Source organism: Prionailurus viverrinus, chromosome A3 (genome assembly GCF_022837055.1).
Source record: "Prionailurus viverrinus isolate Anna chromosome A3, UM_Priviv_1.0, whole genome shotgun sequence".
Lineage (NCBI taxonomy): Eukaryota > Metazoa > Chordata > Mammalia > Carnivora > Felidae > Prionailurus > Prionailurus viverrinus.
Genome location: NC_062563.1, coordinates 10,758,673 through 10,775,155, shown reverse-complemented (window position 1 = coordinate 10,775,155; position 16,483 = coordinate 10,758,673).

Sequence of the window (16,483 nt, the reverse complement as noted above, 5' to 3'; positions counted from 1 at the left end):
AGTCAGTGCTAAGTGTCCAACTTTGTCTCAGGTCACGGTCTCACGGTTCATGGGTTCAAGCCCCACGTCGGGCTCTGTGCTGACAGCTTGGAGCCTGGAGCCTGCCTCAGATTCTGTGTCTTCCTCTCTCTCTCTCTGCCCCTACTCTATTCACACTCTGCCCCTACTCTATTCTCTCTCTCTCTCTCTCTCAAAATTAAATAAACATTAAAAAAAATATTTTTAAGTCACTCCCGACTGCCAGTATAAATGGACATTTAAAACACACATAAGCAAAACTTCTGATGTAGTAGGAAAGGCTTGGGGGTCAGAAAACTTAGATTCACATTACTAACTGTGTGACGTAGGACGAGTGGCTTAACCTCTCTGAGACTTCATTGCTTCACCTATAAAATGGGAATTAAAACTACCGACTCATATAGAGAATACATACAAGATATAGCACAGCGGCTGTCCATCAGATGAAAAGGGAGTTCACCAAGGCACTTAACCACAGAGCGTCGTATCGTACGGCGCTGTTTTCAGAGGGTACCAGTCCCGCCGAGTCTCTCGCTAAACTGTGGATCCATGACATCAGGGATTACGACCGGATGACCAATACCGATGGAGAAATGAGCTATGCCCCTGGGTGCTAGGCGGGATGGGTGGGGCTGGAACTCTAGTCGTCGGGCAGTGAAGCGGCTGGACCTTCTGCCCTTCACCCCACCTCCTCACGTCTGTCCTTCACATCAGAACATTCTGGAAGTCCGAAGAAGCCGCTCCACGTTCGGAGATGTCGCTCTTTCTTTTGTTTCCCCGTCATCCTGCGGTTGTGCCACCACATGGTTGGAGTCCTTCGCAGGCTGCCTGGGAGAAAGTCTCGTTGGAGACGCCATGCTCCGCCCGTCCTCGGAGAGGTGTGTTTGTTTTGCTTTGGCCGACTGAGTTCCACCGGCGCTGTTCGTTAAGTCCGTCGGTTTTCCGACAGGATGGATTAAGAATCTGTTATGTGCCAAGGACAGCAGCAGGTCCTGCTGTCTTGATATTCATGTTTCGGTGGTAGCCAGCCTCTAGGATGGCCTCCTCGCCTCCTTGTATTCGCACGCGGTGAACAGTGAACAGGGGTCTCTCTCTCTCTCTCTCTCTCTCTCACGCACACACACATTCACAGGAATGATGGAGGTGACTTCTGAGGTCAGGTCGAAAAGACACTGTGCCTTCTGTCACACTCTCTCTCGAATCCGTCACTCTGAGGGAATCCAGCTCCCGTGTTGTGAGCACCCTTGTGACAGGGTCCGCACAGTGAGGAACTGAGGCCTCCTGCCAACAGCCGTGTGCGGGCGCCATCTTGGAAACAGACCCTCCAGCCTCAGTCAAGCCTCCGGATGAGACGGTAGCACCAGCTGACATTTTGGCTGCAACCTCATGGGGGACCCTGAGCCAGAACCACCCAGGTGAGCTGCCCCCAAATTTCTGACTCACAAACACAGTAAGAGAACCGATGTCTGTTCTTTTAAGCCATTTAGTTTTGTAGTAATTCATTATGCAGCAATAAATAAGTCATAGATGGGGAGAAACGAATAGTGCCCCACACAGTGCCTGGTGAAGGCTAAGTGCTGCGGAGAAAGATAAAGCAGGAAAGGGACTGGTGGGGAGGGAATTGCAGTCTTAAAGAAGATAGTCACTAAGGCCTCACTAAGAAGGTGACAATTGGCTAAAGCCTGAAAGCAGTTAGGGAATGAACTATGTGGAAGAGTCTCTCGGGCAATGAGATCGGCAAGTGCAAAGGTCCTGAGGCAGGAGCTTGAGTGTGCCCTCGACACAGAGCCTGCCGTGGCTGGAGCAGGTGAGGAGGGGAAGACGGTAGACGGTGAGGTCAGAGAGATGATAAGGGGCCTAACCAGAGGCACGGAAAGCCCCACGATGAGATGATCGTAGTGGCTAGTGATCCCGGGTGTGGCTCAGTGCCAGGCATGGCCCTTCCCCTGCATTGCCTCCTTCAGTCCTCACCAGATGGGGTAGACACTGTTACTGTCCCCACTTGACAGATAAGGAAACTGAGGCCCACAGAGCTTATGTAACTAACCTGAGGCCACACGATCAAATAGGGATTCAAACCCAGGTCTGAGGTCCTCAAACCTATGGTCTTAGTAACCAGTCGGAATTTGGGTGGGAAGGGAAGAAGGGGGAGGGAGGCGCTTTGCCTGTTCCCCTGAGGAGCCATCACCCTCTGGGATGCTTTGTCAAAATTGGGACCTGTTGAACCTGCGTTGCAGGAGGCATGTGTACTTCGGGCCCCGGAGAGAGAGCGCGCGCGCAGGCCGTAAGTGACCCAGGGGGCGGGCTTCGGGCCGGGTCCAAGGCTCTGATGATTCGCAAAGTAGCTTGGGGATCTCTGGCCCCGGGGGAAAGCGGGACCAGCCGAGGCCCAGTTGGCAGTGGAGTGTGTCGGCTTTGCTCCTGGCTCCCCACAGACGTGCATGAATCACCACGGGCAGCACCACACGGTCTGCCCAGGACGCGCCGTTCTGCGGGGAGCACGGCTCCCACTGTGAGCTGGGGCCAGGCCGGCAGAGTCTGTGGAAAAATGCTGCGGTGGGGTACACCCTGGCACTCTGCTGGGTTCTGTGCTGCCCCAGATTTACCGGTGGCCTCCTGCCAGCCCAGTGGGATTCGGTACGTTGGTTGAAAAAAAAAAAAAGAAAAGCCAGTAGAGCACTTTTTGAGAAGTCAGAGGCCCAGACGTTAGGTTTCTGTCCAGGTATAACAACAGCCACGAGGTCACGACACTTACTTCGTGTGGACGGAGTGCCAGGCGCTGTGCTAATGTGTACGTCGTTCTGTCCCTCGTGGGCCTTCTCAGAGTCTTATGGTGGAATGCCTTTGTTAGCCCCATTTTCCAGGTGACGAAACCAAGGCACCGAGAGGTTAAATAACTTGACCAGGGTGAAGAGGGGGTTTTCACGCTGTTGTGGTGGTGTGGTGCCCTGGGCCCTTCCCGGGTAAATTCGAGGTCGCACTAAGGAGCACGGAGGGCACTGAGGGCACCCACTTCTCCCTATTCCCACCTCCGCTCTCCGTTCTCATATGTGGGGCTCGAGGTGAATAGTATTAGCTTAATATCAAACTAGTTTTCTTGTTTTATTTACGCTGACAAGATAAAGTATGCAAGGCAGGGGCCCTTCATTGCCTTCTCAGGATCCATTGTTCCCTCCTTCACTCCAGTTTTATTGACTGGGGCATCGTGTCCAGCGAAATGGCCCCAACCCCTCCCCTGCTTACAGCTAGAGGCAGCCAGTAAGATGTAAAGCTGGAGTCACCAGCTGGGGCTCAAAAGGCTCTTTGTAGAGTTTACTCACTCACTAGAAGGTGAGTCCTTTTGGCCCTTCTTCTCTTTGCCTCCTTTTTGCTGCTCGGATCTTCAAAGCAACGGCCGGAGCCCCGGCAGCCACCTTGGACCATGGCTCATCACTGAACACGGAAGTTCTGTGCTGAGGATGGTTAAGCGGGAGGCTGGGGTGTCAATGGCATTGTGGCACTGCCATACCTACCACACCAGCCCCGTGCTGCCTCCTACGTGAAAAGAAAAGGAGCCCTGCATGTTTTAAAAAACTATACTTAGCTCCCCATTACATGCAGCTGGAGTTAAACTTACACGGCCATGTTTGTCGAGCACTTGCCATATGCTGGGGTACACATTTAACCCTTACGGTAACCCGATGAATTAGGTGGGTTCCGGAGCCGGGTAGTCAGGACTCGAATTCTTGCCTCTTTCAACTTAGGCAAGTAACTCCATCTCCTTGTGCCCCGTTTTCCTTCTTCCTCAAAGGGGAACAGCAGCAGTGGGGTCCACCCGTCAGGTCGTTCAGAGGATTAAATGAGGCTGTGTGGCACATAGTAGGTGCTTAGTAAAGACCTGCCCTTATCCGTGTTGTACAGATGAGGACATTTGAGTGGAGGGGCCCGGGGTTCCACAGGCAGCGTAGGGAAGGGGCAGGAATTTGAAGTCAGGCAGGATTCGGTTACTAAAATAAAATAAATTAGCTACTCACTCTTAGATGATCGGTAAAGATTAATCTTGTTATGAATTCTGTGTAATCTGTTGTTACGTGTATCTATGATAACGAATGTGGAACTAAAACATGTCATGTGGGGCGCCTGGGTGGGTGGCTCAGTCGATTGAGGGCCCGACTTCAGCTCAGGTCGTGATCTCGCGGTTCACGAGGTCGAGCCCCGCGTCGGGCTCTGTGCTGACAGCTCGGAGCCTGGAGCCTGCTTCGGATTCTGTGTCTCCTTCTCTCTCTCTGCCCCTCCCCGCCATCCATACTCTGTCTCTCTCTCTCTCAAAAAGAAATTAAAACATTAAAAAAATTTTTTTTTAGATATGTCACTACTTTTTAACTAGTAAAGAAACAGTTTAAACAAAGGCACCAAGCCCAACTGTGTGCCCAGGAGCGGCAGGGGGCCGGGAACACAGTGAAGAATAAACTGGTAAAGACAGCCCTACTGTCCTTGAGGAGCCCCCAGTCTGGTAAGGTGGGGGCGGGGGGGCTCACCCATGTAACATACACAGTAATATAGTAAGTGTTGTAAGGGGGCCCCTGGGTTGTGTGAGCTCAAAGAAGGGGCTCCTAACCCAGGAGGCAAGGAGGGCTTCCTGGAGGAGGAGACATGGGCATTTAACGCTGAAAGAAGCTGTGGCAGGCTACTCTTGCCACAGCCCCTAGTGATCCCTGCCTGCCTCGTGTATTCCCAGCCTCGTGTCAGATTTCCCCTTGTGTGGGCACTGCTGGGCCTAGTGGCCTGCTTCCAACGAATAAAATGTGGCAGCGTGATGGGCTATCACTTCCAGAATTGGGTGCACAACACCGTGACCTCCATCTCGCTGGCACTCCCTCCTGCCCTCCTGCTCACTCCGTCTGCCAGCTGCCGTGTCGTTACATGTGGTGGGGAGAGGCCCCCATGGTGCGGAACTAAGGCGGCGGGGACGGGCAGGGGGTGGGGAGGGGGTACTTCCGGCCGACACCTTGCGAGGAACTGTGGTCCCTGGCCCGACGACGCAGGAGGAACTGAATCTGCCAGCAGCCCCGTGGGTGAGCCAGAGGCCTCGTCAGCCGAGCTTCGAGGTGATGGCGGCCCTCGGGAGACCCAGAGCCAGGGGACGCAGGTAACGGCGTCTGGATTCCTGACCCGTAGAAACCACGGGACAAAAAAATGCCGTTTCAAGCCACTTGGTTCTGGGGGAGCTTTGTTACACGGCAGCAGATAACCAACATAGAAGAGCGGGAATTAGCCCTGTGTTGGGAGGGAAGCGAAGGGGAACGGGGAGGCCGTGGTGGGCGCGGGGACCAACTGAGCAGGGCCCAGAAGGAAGAGAACGTGCTGCTGTGGCAGAAACCGCGAGGGTCTGGTTGGGGCGGAGCGCAGGCTGCAGACGTCCACCCCGTGGGGGCAGGAACTTCAGCTCATTTTTTTTAAGTTTATTTATTTTGAGAGAGAGAGAGAGAGAGAGAGAGAGAGAGAAAGCGTGAGGGGCAGAGAGAGGGAAAGAGAGGGAATCCCAAGCAGGCTCCGTACCGTCAGCACAGAGCCCGACGCGGGGCTCAAACTCCCGGACCGCGAGATCACGACCCGAGCTGAAATCAAGCGTCGGGTGCTTCGCCGACTGAGCCACCCAGGCGCCCCAGGAGCTCTGCCTCATTGACTGACCACCATATCCCCAGCGCCCACGCGTGAAGGCTGGGCACACAGTAGGTGCTCAGTAAATGTGGGTGGGAGGCGTGGTCAAGAGAGAGGAATGGCCGAGGGGAATCTTGGGAGGAGGGCCCAGAGCAGGTAGCCGAGGTCTGCTGGCCTTCTCACGGAACCTGGATGGGTCCTTAGGGCCACCAGGGCCTCGGCTCACATTTCAGCAGGGATAATCGCTGTGCAGCGAGAACGGTCCAGACGGAGGAGCCGGGGACCAGCAGAAACGGCAGAGGAGGAGGCTGGCGTAGTCCTGCAGGTGAGAGACGGCCTGGACCACCCTGGCCCTCGGACAGGGGAGACGCGTGACCACGACCAGGCCTGGAGCATTGCTGGAAGGAGGGCCCGTGGACCTGCCCGTCGATAGGATGTGCGGGCAGAGGGAGTGGGGGCGTAAGGACACCTACTGCTATAGTCAGAGTGACTAGGGCGGGGGGGTGGGGGGGACAGTCGTGCTGTTTTCTTGTGATAGAAAATATCAGAGCCATGACCTGGGGCAAGTCACTTAGCCTCTCCATGCCTCAGTCTTAGTCATCGGGAAAGTGGGGTTAGTAAATCCTACCCGGCAGGACCGTTGCAAAAATTAAATGAGATCATGAATAAAGACCCAGGGATGAGAAAAAAATGGGATTTACACGCGATTTATGTGTAATATATGATTTATGTATTACATATGTGCTTTTTACGTATGGGAGGTTTATGTCCGTCTACGTACTATCAGAGCACCGGAGAAGGGGCAGCCTGGGTTGCTGGAGGGGCACCGGGAGAGACGTGCGCTTCTGGAACTCCTTCCTCCAGCTCTGTCCCTGGGAAGAAACAAGCCACTCAGAGGAAATGAGAACCCTCTGCATGAAAGCTCACTTTCGCCAATTGTGGCAGAGGCAGATTGCATCATGTTTTCGCTGCCATCTGCAAATGGCACCCTCCCGAGAAAGGGCCTCTCCCCCCAGACCAGCAGAGCCTCTGAAATAGGACACTTCTTGGACCGATCAAGCGCAGGCCCTTGCCTCTTGACATCACTCAGGGTCTCCGTGTTCTGGCTCACCACGACAGATGTATAGATTTCAGGGTTTCGAGTGCTGACAGGGATCTGCAGCATACTTGTGGGCTCGAGTCATGTCTTAGCTTCGGGGCCCAGTCGTGCCCGTTCACATCACGGGTATTTCAGGGTCTTGACAAAGGGATCGTCCTGAATGTCAGATGCGTCAGGGGGCTCGGGCGTTGTGTTTCTGCCTCTCGGGGGATCATGTAGGGTATCCGCGGGGTCGTTCCAACGCTCTGGATCAGGGGTTCTCAGCTGGGAATCATTTTGCCCCCCGGGGAACATTTGGCAGCGTTCGAGAACATTCTTGGTTGTCACGACCGTGGGGGATGGAGTGAGGCCGGGTGCTGCTTGAACCTCGTGGGTGGAAGGAAACCCAGGGTGCTGCTGACCCCCCTGCGATGCAGGGGGCAGTGCTCCCCCTCCCCCCCTCCCTGCAGAGAGGGACCAGCCCCACTCGTCAATAGTGCCGAGCACAAGAAACTCAGCTCTAGGTTCAGTCACTTGTTGAATGAATTCTGAGTGCCCTCTGTGTGCCAGGTCCTGGGTAGCCCAGCCGTAAGACTGTGAAGGAGACCCCTGAGGCTCCCCTCATGGAGCCAGCTACCGTTCTGGTAGAGAAGACGGATAGAAACAGGTAGACAATGAAGTGTGTTTCCTAAGATGAGTTCAGATGCTGAAAAATGCCGTGACGACCGGCCCACGTGTGTCTCTGCGCAAAGTCATTTCCCTTGTACCGGGCACAGTGCTCAGTCGTCTCTCTGTGCCTCAGTTTCTTCATCTGTGAAATGGGAGTTGTCCTAGGACCCACCTGGTAGAATTGTGGGGATCGAGGGAGGGGATATGTTTAGAGCCCCTGGAACATACCTGGCCTGTCAGCCACATTTATTGCTCCATAAATGTTAGTGTCATTCATTCCTTCATTCCTTCATTCCTCCCTGCCCTCTCCTCATGGGTCAACAGAAAGTCTTTGCCCTGACTCCTCGGCTCCATCGCTTCCCTTGACCTTTGCCAGTTGTGGTGGGTAATGAGTGCCCAGCACAGGGTAATAGACCTTCCAGAAGGTATGAGGAGACAGGTAGCAAAAGGACTCGTCAGGAAATGGCCGTGGTGGAGAGCAGTCCCTGCTACTCTGGGAAGGGTATGCTGTAGCTCTGTGTCCCCAAATGGCCCTTCAGAGTCCCCATGAGCCCAAGTGGTCAGCACGTTTCTTGCACAGGTACCTTAGTGGCTCACACAGGGCCTCGGTTGGCTTCTGACCCCTGGTAAGTTCTTCCTGTCTGCGGCCAGTTCCTGAGGGGCTAGCGTCTGAGAACTCTGTCTCCTTGGGTGAGTCAGGAGCCTTCTGGTCACAAGTAAGAGGAAAGAAAACACCCCCCAGACACCACGGACACTACCCGACTTCTTCAGCTCCTCCCTGGAAAGACCCTGTGGCCTTCCCATAGAGCAAAAGTCCCACTAGATTTCCTTTCTTGACCAAAAAACTCACCTAAAATTGGGAGGCAAACTCAAGAAACCAGTTGAATTATAAAGCAAATTCAAGGTGAAACCTGACCAAAAAACCTATAGACCTTGTGGAAGCGAGGGGTTTGGATATGCCTGCAAATATCTCGTTGAGTCGTTTTAAAACTTTAAATTGATTGTATTTGGTTTTTTAACTTTTTCCGATGTGGCATCTGTTCTTTGAAAATGAGAACAGGAGGCAGAAAAGACTCTCTGAACTTGTTCCTTGTTCAGTTTATAATGGAATAATGATAATAACATGCAAATTAAACATCATGCCGTAAAAAGGAAAACACCACTTTCCAGGAGGATTAACTTCAAGTAGAAACTATGCAGCAATAGTAGGTGGTCGTAACAGCCGCTCATCCGTATTGCCCCTCTCCTAAGTGCTTTATCGTATGAGCTACATGCGAACACTGTCCCCATTTTATAGATGGGAACGTTGAGGCACAGAGCGGTGAAGTGAGTTGGGTGGGGTAACGTGGCCAGTAAACGAGAGAACAGGAATTTGAGGCCGATTAACCCAGCTGCAGAGCCTGGGTCCCCAGGGACTGGCCCATGGGCCTCGGATAGTTGGGGTCCCGGCCATGGCATCGTAAGATGACGTCGTTCTTTCTAGATGGCTGAAGGAAGGCCACCCCCCTGAGCCTGTTTTCAGGTTCATTCAGCAAAGGCTGTGTTAGGTGACTGCTGGATGTCTTTGTAGTTAAGCTGAGACGCCGTATCGGTCGATGGGTTCTCCCAAAGTCTCTTCCTCCGCCAAAGTTCTCTTGGGCTGCAGTCAAAGGCACTTGCCATATACAAACTTCAAAGCCAATTACAACCGGCCTGACGTGACTGGAGGGCGCCTCCCAAGGCCCTGACAGGGATGGCAATTGGTGATGGGGCTGTTTTTAATGATGTTTCATTTTGATCAAGCCAGAAAAAATGTGCAAATAAATACTCAAAAGACTGTTTACAAACTCCAGCTGTGGCCACTGACCCACATCTAATTCTGCTAATCACAGAGACAGGAGTTTTATCCCCACCCTCAGAATACATTTCCAGCTGTCCCCACCTCTCACCCCCCCATCCCCGCCCCCACCCCTGTCCCCAGCCAAGAAACCGCTTTTCTTTGTCCCTACGGCTGCTGTCATTAGCGTTGTCTACTGGGCAATAGGGCAGTACCAGACCTATTTCCTTTCTTTCTCCCAACCCCAAGTTTGTGCCATTAACACAGAGAGCTTTGAGGTTTTCTAAAATCTAAACATCCCAAACGCGTAGGGCTGCATTTGTAAAAAAAAAAAAAAAAAAAAAAAAAAAAAAAAAAATTCAGATGAAGAGTCTCACTTCAGATTTCCATTTAAACCAATTATATCTGTTAGGATTAGGTTTCACTAAACATAACAGAAGAAAAACCCAAATATGTTATGCCTTAAAAAAAGATCAAAGTTTATTATTCCTTCATAAAAAATTAGGGACCCAGACTGTCTTTTTGCTCTACTGTCCTCAGCATGTGGCCTCTATCCTCAAGGTCACCTCGTGATTCTAAATAGCTGCTGCAGCTCCAGCCATCGCATCGACCTTCTAGGCCAGCTGCCAGAAGAAACTGAGGAGCCAAGGGCCCTCACACCTTCCCCTTTACAGAGCTGTCTTGGCAATAACCCACCAAATCTCCTTTTATATCTCCTGGGCCAAATCATAGTCCTGCGGTCTTATCTAGCTTCAGTGGATGCTGAGAAGTGTAGTCTTGGACACTGGCTGACAGTGAGGTCTCTGTCACCATCGGGGATGCAGTGTGACTACAGCAGCCCAGAAGAACTGGAGTTCTGACCACCCAGCACGGCGTTGGGGACCAAGGAGTCCGCTGGTGCTTCCAGCCTCCTTCACTGACCCCGAGGCTTCATTTCCTGGGGCAGACTCTCCTCTTCCAGAGGGACTGTGATCTGGGGTCAGAGGTGACTTACTGGCTTTACTAAATTGGGCTCAGCAAAACCGAAGGAGCAGTCTTCCTTTGGGATCTCGGGGGTGTATCTCCAGGCTCCACTCCGGAGGCAGCACAGCCCCTGGGGCAGCTCCATCGGTCGCCGTCGCCGAGAGCCCGTCCCTCTCATTCGCAGTCTGCTGACCTCTACGACCCTCCTTTCCCAGTAGAAAAGCATTCCAGGGCTGCGATCCGGTTCCGGTTCCGTTGTCTCCCTCAAGGTGGCGATACTGCCATGTGGGCCCTTCTGCCATCACTTTGCTCTCATCTCATCCCTAATCTCCCATCGGCTTGCTGGAACATTGGAGATAGCCCTGGGGGTGGGGGGAGCCTCAGGAGAAGTGGGGCCTCCTTCCACAGGAGCCCCGTGGGATGGCCGTGGTCGGGAGGGCTGGACAGTGGAGTTGACCGACAGCGGGCTGCCGTCAAGGAGCACCAGTGGCTAACGCATCCACCAGAAGCTGGGGGTGGGGGGCGGCACGGGATCGACCCCCCCCCCCCCCCCAGAGGCCCCAGGAGGAACAGGCCCTGTGCCTTGATACGGGTCCTCCATTCTCCAGACTTTGGGAGTAGATGAATTTCTATTGTCTGAGCCTTCTGGGGTGCCGCATTCCAGCAAACTGGAAGGATGGGGCTGGCACTATCTGAGACTGGGGGAGGTTTGCAAAAGAGGAGGGAGAGGGGGAGGGTGCCTAGGGGAGCTTTGCATAAGGGGAGGGGGAGGGTCCCTCAGGGAGGTTTGCATAAGAGGAGGGGGAGGGGGAGGGTCCCTAGGGGGAGATTTGCATAAGGGGAGGGGGAGGGTCCCTCAGGGAGGTTTGCATAAGGGGAGGGGGAGGGGGAGGGTCCCTAGGGGGAGATTTGCATAAGGGGAGGGGGAGGGTCCCTCGGGGAGATTTGCATAAGGGGAGGGGGAGGGTCCCTAGGGGGAGGTTTGCATAAGAGGGGGGGAGGGGGAGGGTGCCTAGGGGGAGGTTTGCATAAGGGGAGGGGGAGGGTCCCTAGGGGGAGGTTTGCATAAGAGGGGGGGAGGGAGAGGGTGCCTAGGGGGAGGTTTGCATAAGGGGAGGGGGAGGGTCCCTAGGGGGAGGTTTGCATAAGAGGGGGGGAGGGGGAGGGTGCCTAGGGGGAGGTTTGCATAAGGGGAGGGGAGGGTCCCTCGGGGAGATTTGCATAAGGGGAGGGGGAGGGGGAGGGTCCCTAGGGGAGGTTTGCATGAGGGGAGGGGGAGGGGGAGGGTCCCTAGTAACCCTGCCCAGGGATGCCGCGAGGGTCAAATGAGGCAGTGTACGCAAAGTGCCCAGCACGCCTGACCCGGGCCTTCTCCCCCCACTTCCCATGCCTGGCTTCACGGCTCAGGTCTTCCCCCCCACCCCCACCCTCCCTGTGACCGCCACCCACCAAGAAAGGTCTTGCTACCGAAAACAGCCCTCCGCCTCCCGCTGTGCCCTATCATCCCATCTCTTTTCCCGCGCAGCACTTAGGACTTTCTGGAATAATCTCATTCTTTTTTTTGTCTGCTTTCTGCCTCCCCGTTAAGGCAACAGCAAGACACACACATGCTCTCAACCGAAATTTGCATGTGGGCGGGGGCTTTCTCTGTGTTTATTTTCATTTTGTGTTCTGTTCCTTTGTTTTACATTTTATGTGTCATTTTCTTTTATGAGTCCCCAGGGGTGAAGACTGTGCCTGGCCCCGAGCAGGCCCCTGATGAGCCGTCACGGAAAGTGCTTAGCAGGTGCTTGGCGAGTACAGCCTCCAGCCTCCTGGCCTGGTGGCCCCGAGTCCCGTGAAGGCTCCTTTGCACAGGCCTGAGATTCTGAGTCCCTGGGTCTGGCTTAGGGCTCGGAAATCCACGCTTGTAACAAGATCCCCACGTGATTCCAGTGCAAGCGGCCTAGAGGGGCACACGCTTCGTCGAATACCACCATCCAGGCTGCTCCAGAAATGGTACAGAGCACAGGCTTGCTGCAAAACGCTGCCTGCCTGGGAGGCTCCTGCCTCCAGGGACTGGACATTTTTGTGATGGGCAGGAGCTTGGACTCCCACAGAGCTTTAAGCCCTTCTCCTAACCCCTGCTCTTTGGGGTGGTGCTTCACATACACACGCAGGGTGTTTCTGCACAAGTCTGTATCTGACTCACAGGACCTGGATGGAGTCAGGAGGGAGCCTCCCGGCAGGACAGCCACTTTGATGCCAGCCCCGGGATAATGTCACTCCAGATGCCTTGTGACTCACCCACGGCCCCAAGGGCATCCCTGGGTGGGGAAGGGATGAGGTCTGGCATCTACAGAGTTTAGAACCAAACACCTCAAGATGATTTCTTAAGGAGTCGAGTGCACTCAGGAAAAATTCAGATAAAGGCCAGGGCGCGAGGGATGGGGGCAAGGGGTGGTCGCCAAGAGGTCCACTTGTAAGCTTCACCAAATAAGGGCATGGCTCCCAGAGCCTCAGGCGTAGCTGACCTTCAAAATGATACCTGACCTTGGGAAAGCAGTGAGTCACAAGGCTCTAGTGTCTGCTTCCTGACGGCAGAGCTTCCGACCTCTGCGAGCCCTGGGGCATTTCTGTCCTGACAGCCGATGTCAACTGCTTCTGCCCAGATGCAGCGAGGCATCTTGCCCCGTGAGCCAGCCTCTCTGGGGAGAGAGGTCAGCTTCCGGGGGGCGGCCCCAGGGCCGATGAGGGCTTAATATCTCAGATGAGTCTCAGCTGGTCCCAGGTTTGGGGTGACCAGTCGGCCCTGGATCCATACGTGAGGATAAATCTTGGTGGCACGAGGAGATGGGGCCGGGGAGAGGCAGAGACCAGAGGGGCGGGCGCTCGGCGGGCTGTCTTCTCCGCCAGCCTGTACCGATCGGTCGTGGCAGCTGGGGCTGACGGCACAGGCTCACATGCCAGACTGGAGAGGGAAAAAACCCTGTTCTCTGTTTGCTTTTTCACACTCTGCTCATAGCACTCTGACAGTAGGTGTGTGGGTTTTCCCCCATCAGCAATTCTGCAACACCAGCTGCGAGTCTACAACTCAATCCGATTCTGACACTAACCGGAATCGGCACAGACTCCCCAGGCCGCGGGGTCAGTCCCGCGAGGCTGCCTCCCCCTCCCCTGGCGACTTTGACACCAGCTGCCGGCCAGGTGAGCCTGTGCTTCTAGCCCACCAGCAGCCCAGGGGGGGTCCCACAGCCCCCTCCTCGGGTCCGATAATTTGCTAGAGCCCAAGAAAACACTTCACTTACTACCGCCGATTTATTACAAAGGATACTCTTCAGGGTATCCGTGAAGAGCCAGATGAAGAGGTTCACGGGGCAAGGTCCGGAAGAGGACAGGGGACTCCGTCCCCGTGGGGTTGGGACATGCCATCCTCCTGGCACCTGGATATGTCCACGAAGCCTGAAGCTTTCTGAATCCCATACTTTTGGGATTTTTTATGGAGTGTTGGTCACACAGTCACGATTCACTCGTTTTCTCGCCCCTGTCCTCTTTCGGGAGGTGGGGGTGGGGCTGCAATTTCCAAGCTTCTAATCATGGTTGGCTCTTTCTAGTGACCAGCCCCCATCCGGGAGCTGACCACCACTAGAACCAAAACTACCGCTGTCACCCGGGAAATCCCAAGGGATTTAGGAACTCTGGGAACTGGGGTCAGAGACCAAACAGCACAACAGAAGATGCTCCTAGCATCCCTGTTTACACGGGTTTTAGGAGCTCTGGCTCGGGAACCAGGGCGGAGACTGATACATACATTTTGTAGTATTTCACACACGCCTCCCTAAGTGCTCTGCAAACATCTCATGTCCTCTCTCTTCAGAAATGGGAGTGAGAGTGGAAAGCAGCAGGCTAAGAAGCAGCGGAGGACCCAGTTATTTCTAACTTACTGGGGGGTCTCGGGCAACTTAGGGCAAAGATAACAATGCCAGTGACCGTGGCCCCGTCCTTGAGTACTTCATGTGTGCCCGAGGCTGGGCTAAGCCCTTTTCACGTCTCGTCTCCTTTCATCCGCACACGGTGAATGGCAGGAGCTCCAGAGCGAGGTAAACGGAGGTGAAGTCCTGCCACCTACGAGCTGGTGACCTTGAGCATGTCACTGAACCTTTGGGGGCGTATAAAATAGCCGGTATTTATTCATCTCGCAAACCTGAAAACTGGGCAGGGCTCGGTGAGAACAGCCCTTCTCTGCTCTATGTGGCGTCAGCTGGGGAGGCTCACAGGAAACGTGGCATCTGGAACCCCTGAAGGCTCGCTCGCTCGCTCGTAGTGGCTACGAATGCCAGTGAAAATGCCAGCAGAAGCTGATGCTGAAGCCGGCCGTCGGCTCAGACACGGGGGGCTCCCGGGAAGCTCTCTCTCTGGCCGATCTCTTTTCAGGGCGTGTCTACTGTGGTGGCTTTAGGGTGGCCGGGTTTCTTTACGTGGCGGCCCAGGGCTTCAAAGGCACGTGTCCCAAAAGAAACCTACAGAAAGTCTGTGTCCTCAGAAGTATTTTCTGCACCTGCTGGTTGATCACTCTGCATTCCTCCCCTTCCTCCTGCCTCTCGGCATCCTCACCCTGCTTAGGCATCGACCTCTTTCTGACGCAGCCGTGAGACTCCAGAGAGGCTGACCCCGTCTCCAGACCCGGGAGTAAACTCTATCTAACCCAGGGGTGGCGAACATATTCTGTAAGGGCCCGAGAGTAAATATTTAAGGCTTTGCAAGCCACACAGTGTTTGGTTTTGTTTTGTTACATTTATTTTTGAGAGAGAGAGAGACAGAGCACAAGTGGGGGAGGGGCAGAGAGAGAAGGAGACACGGAATCCGAAGCAGCTCCAGGCTCCCAGCTGTCAGCACACAGAGCCCGACGCGGGACTCAAACCCACAGACCGCGAGATCATGACCTGAGCCGAAGTCGGACGCTCAACCGACTGAGCCACCCAGGCGCCCCCCAAGCCACACAGTGTTTGTCGTAACTAATCAACTCTGCTGTGGTGGCCAGAAAGCAACCAAAAAATGATACATAAACAAGTGAGCGTGGTTGTGTTCCAGTAAAACTTTATTAACAAACCCAAGCAGTGGGCCGGACTTGGCCACCCCTGGCCTAAGCCAGTCATGATCATCTAACTGCCAACCAGTGATCGGTTCGGAAACCCAATCTGAAACCCACCAGCACCGAGCATAGCCCTGGTGGGAGTCGCTGGGCAACCAGTCACACGCCTGATGAAGAAGGACTGGGAGGTACTTTATTGTCAGAGCAGGGCTCTTGGAGGAGGTGACGTTGCACCCGGGACCTCAAGGCTGCACAGGCAGTCACAGAGGAGCTGTGGACAGGGATCCCAGGCACAGGGAACTGCGGGTGCAAAACTGGAAAGGCTTTGTTCGAGGAAAGAGGCCTGGGGCAGGGTGAGCGAGCAGCAGAGAAATGAGGCGGAGAGGGGCCGGTGGGGGTCAGCTGCCAGTAGGGAGAATGTGGTGTGGTGTAGGTAGGATGGGGACCCATTCGAGAACTCGCCGGAGGGTTTTGATGAGTTCTCTGGTGACCTAGACCTAGAGAAACATCCAGCAAGTTACACGGCCAGCGTCGTGGCCGGGCGGTAATTGTCACATAATCAGACCTGGTTTGCTGTGCGAAGCAGATGCATTGCGAGTCAGAAAAATAAACATGATGTGAGGATCCGCGTCATGGCTGGGCACCGAGGCCTCGTGCTCAGATCAGCCCCACATCTGGCACTTCTGTCCTCTAAAAATTCCTAATTTATCTTCGAACGGGTGTTTGGTAAGTGGAGTCCAATGGGATGGGGGCGGAGGCGGAATGTGAGAGAGCCAAGGCGACCTCGGCTGTTCCCAGGATCAGGATTCCCAGGAATCCGAGACGCCCACCACCATGGGAGTTCATCGAGACTCAGGGGATGTCCAAGGGATGCGTGTTAGACTCACGGCCGACCGAGTGGTAACTGGGGGGTGGGGGGAGGGGCACTGACAGCCCTGAGAGGCCAGGCTTTCTGTCAGAACCAGAACCCGCTTGGGATGTAGAAAAAAGACAAATGCAGAAAGAAACCCGACCAACCAAGGAACCCTTTCTTACCCACGGAACTTCTGTTTTGGTCAGTTATTGATCCTGGAAACGAGACTTGGAAGGAAAGGAAGGATTGCGCAACCCGTGAATCCTCCTCCTTTCTGCCCGTCCTCTCTCTGCGGCGAGCAGAAGGCAGAGGGGGGCTGGTAGAATGTTCGCGTGTCCAGAAGAGAAGTTTCTGTGTGGTGTTCCCCTGCACTGG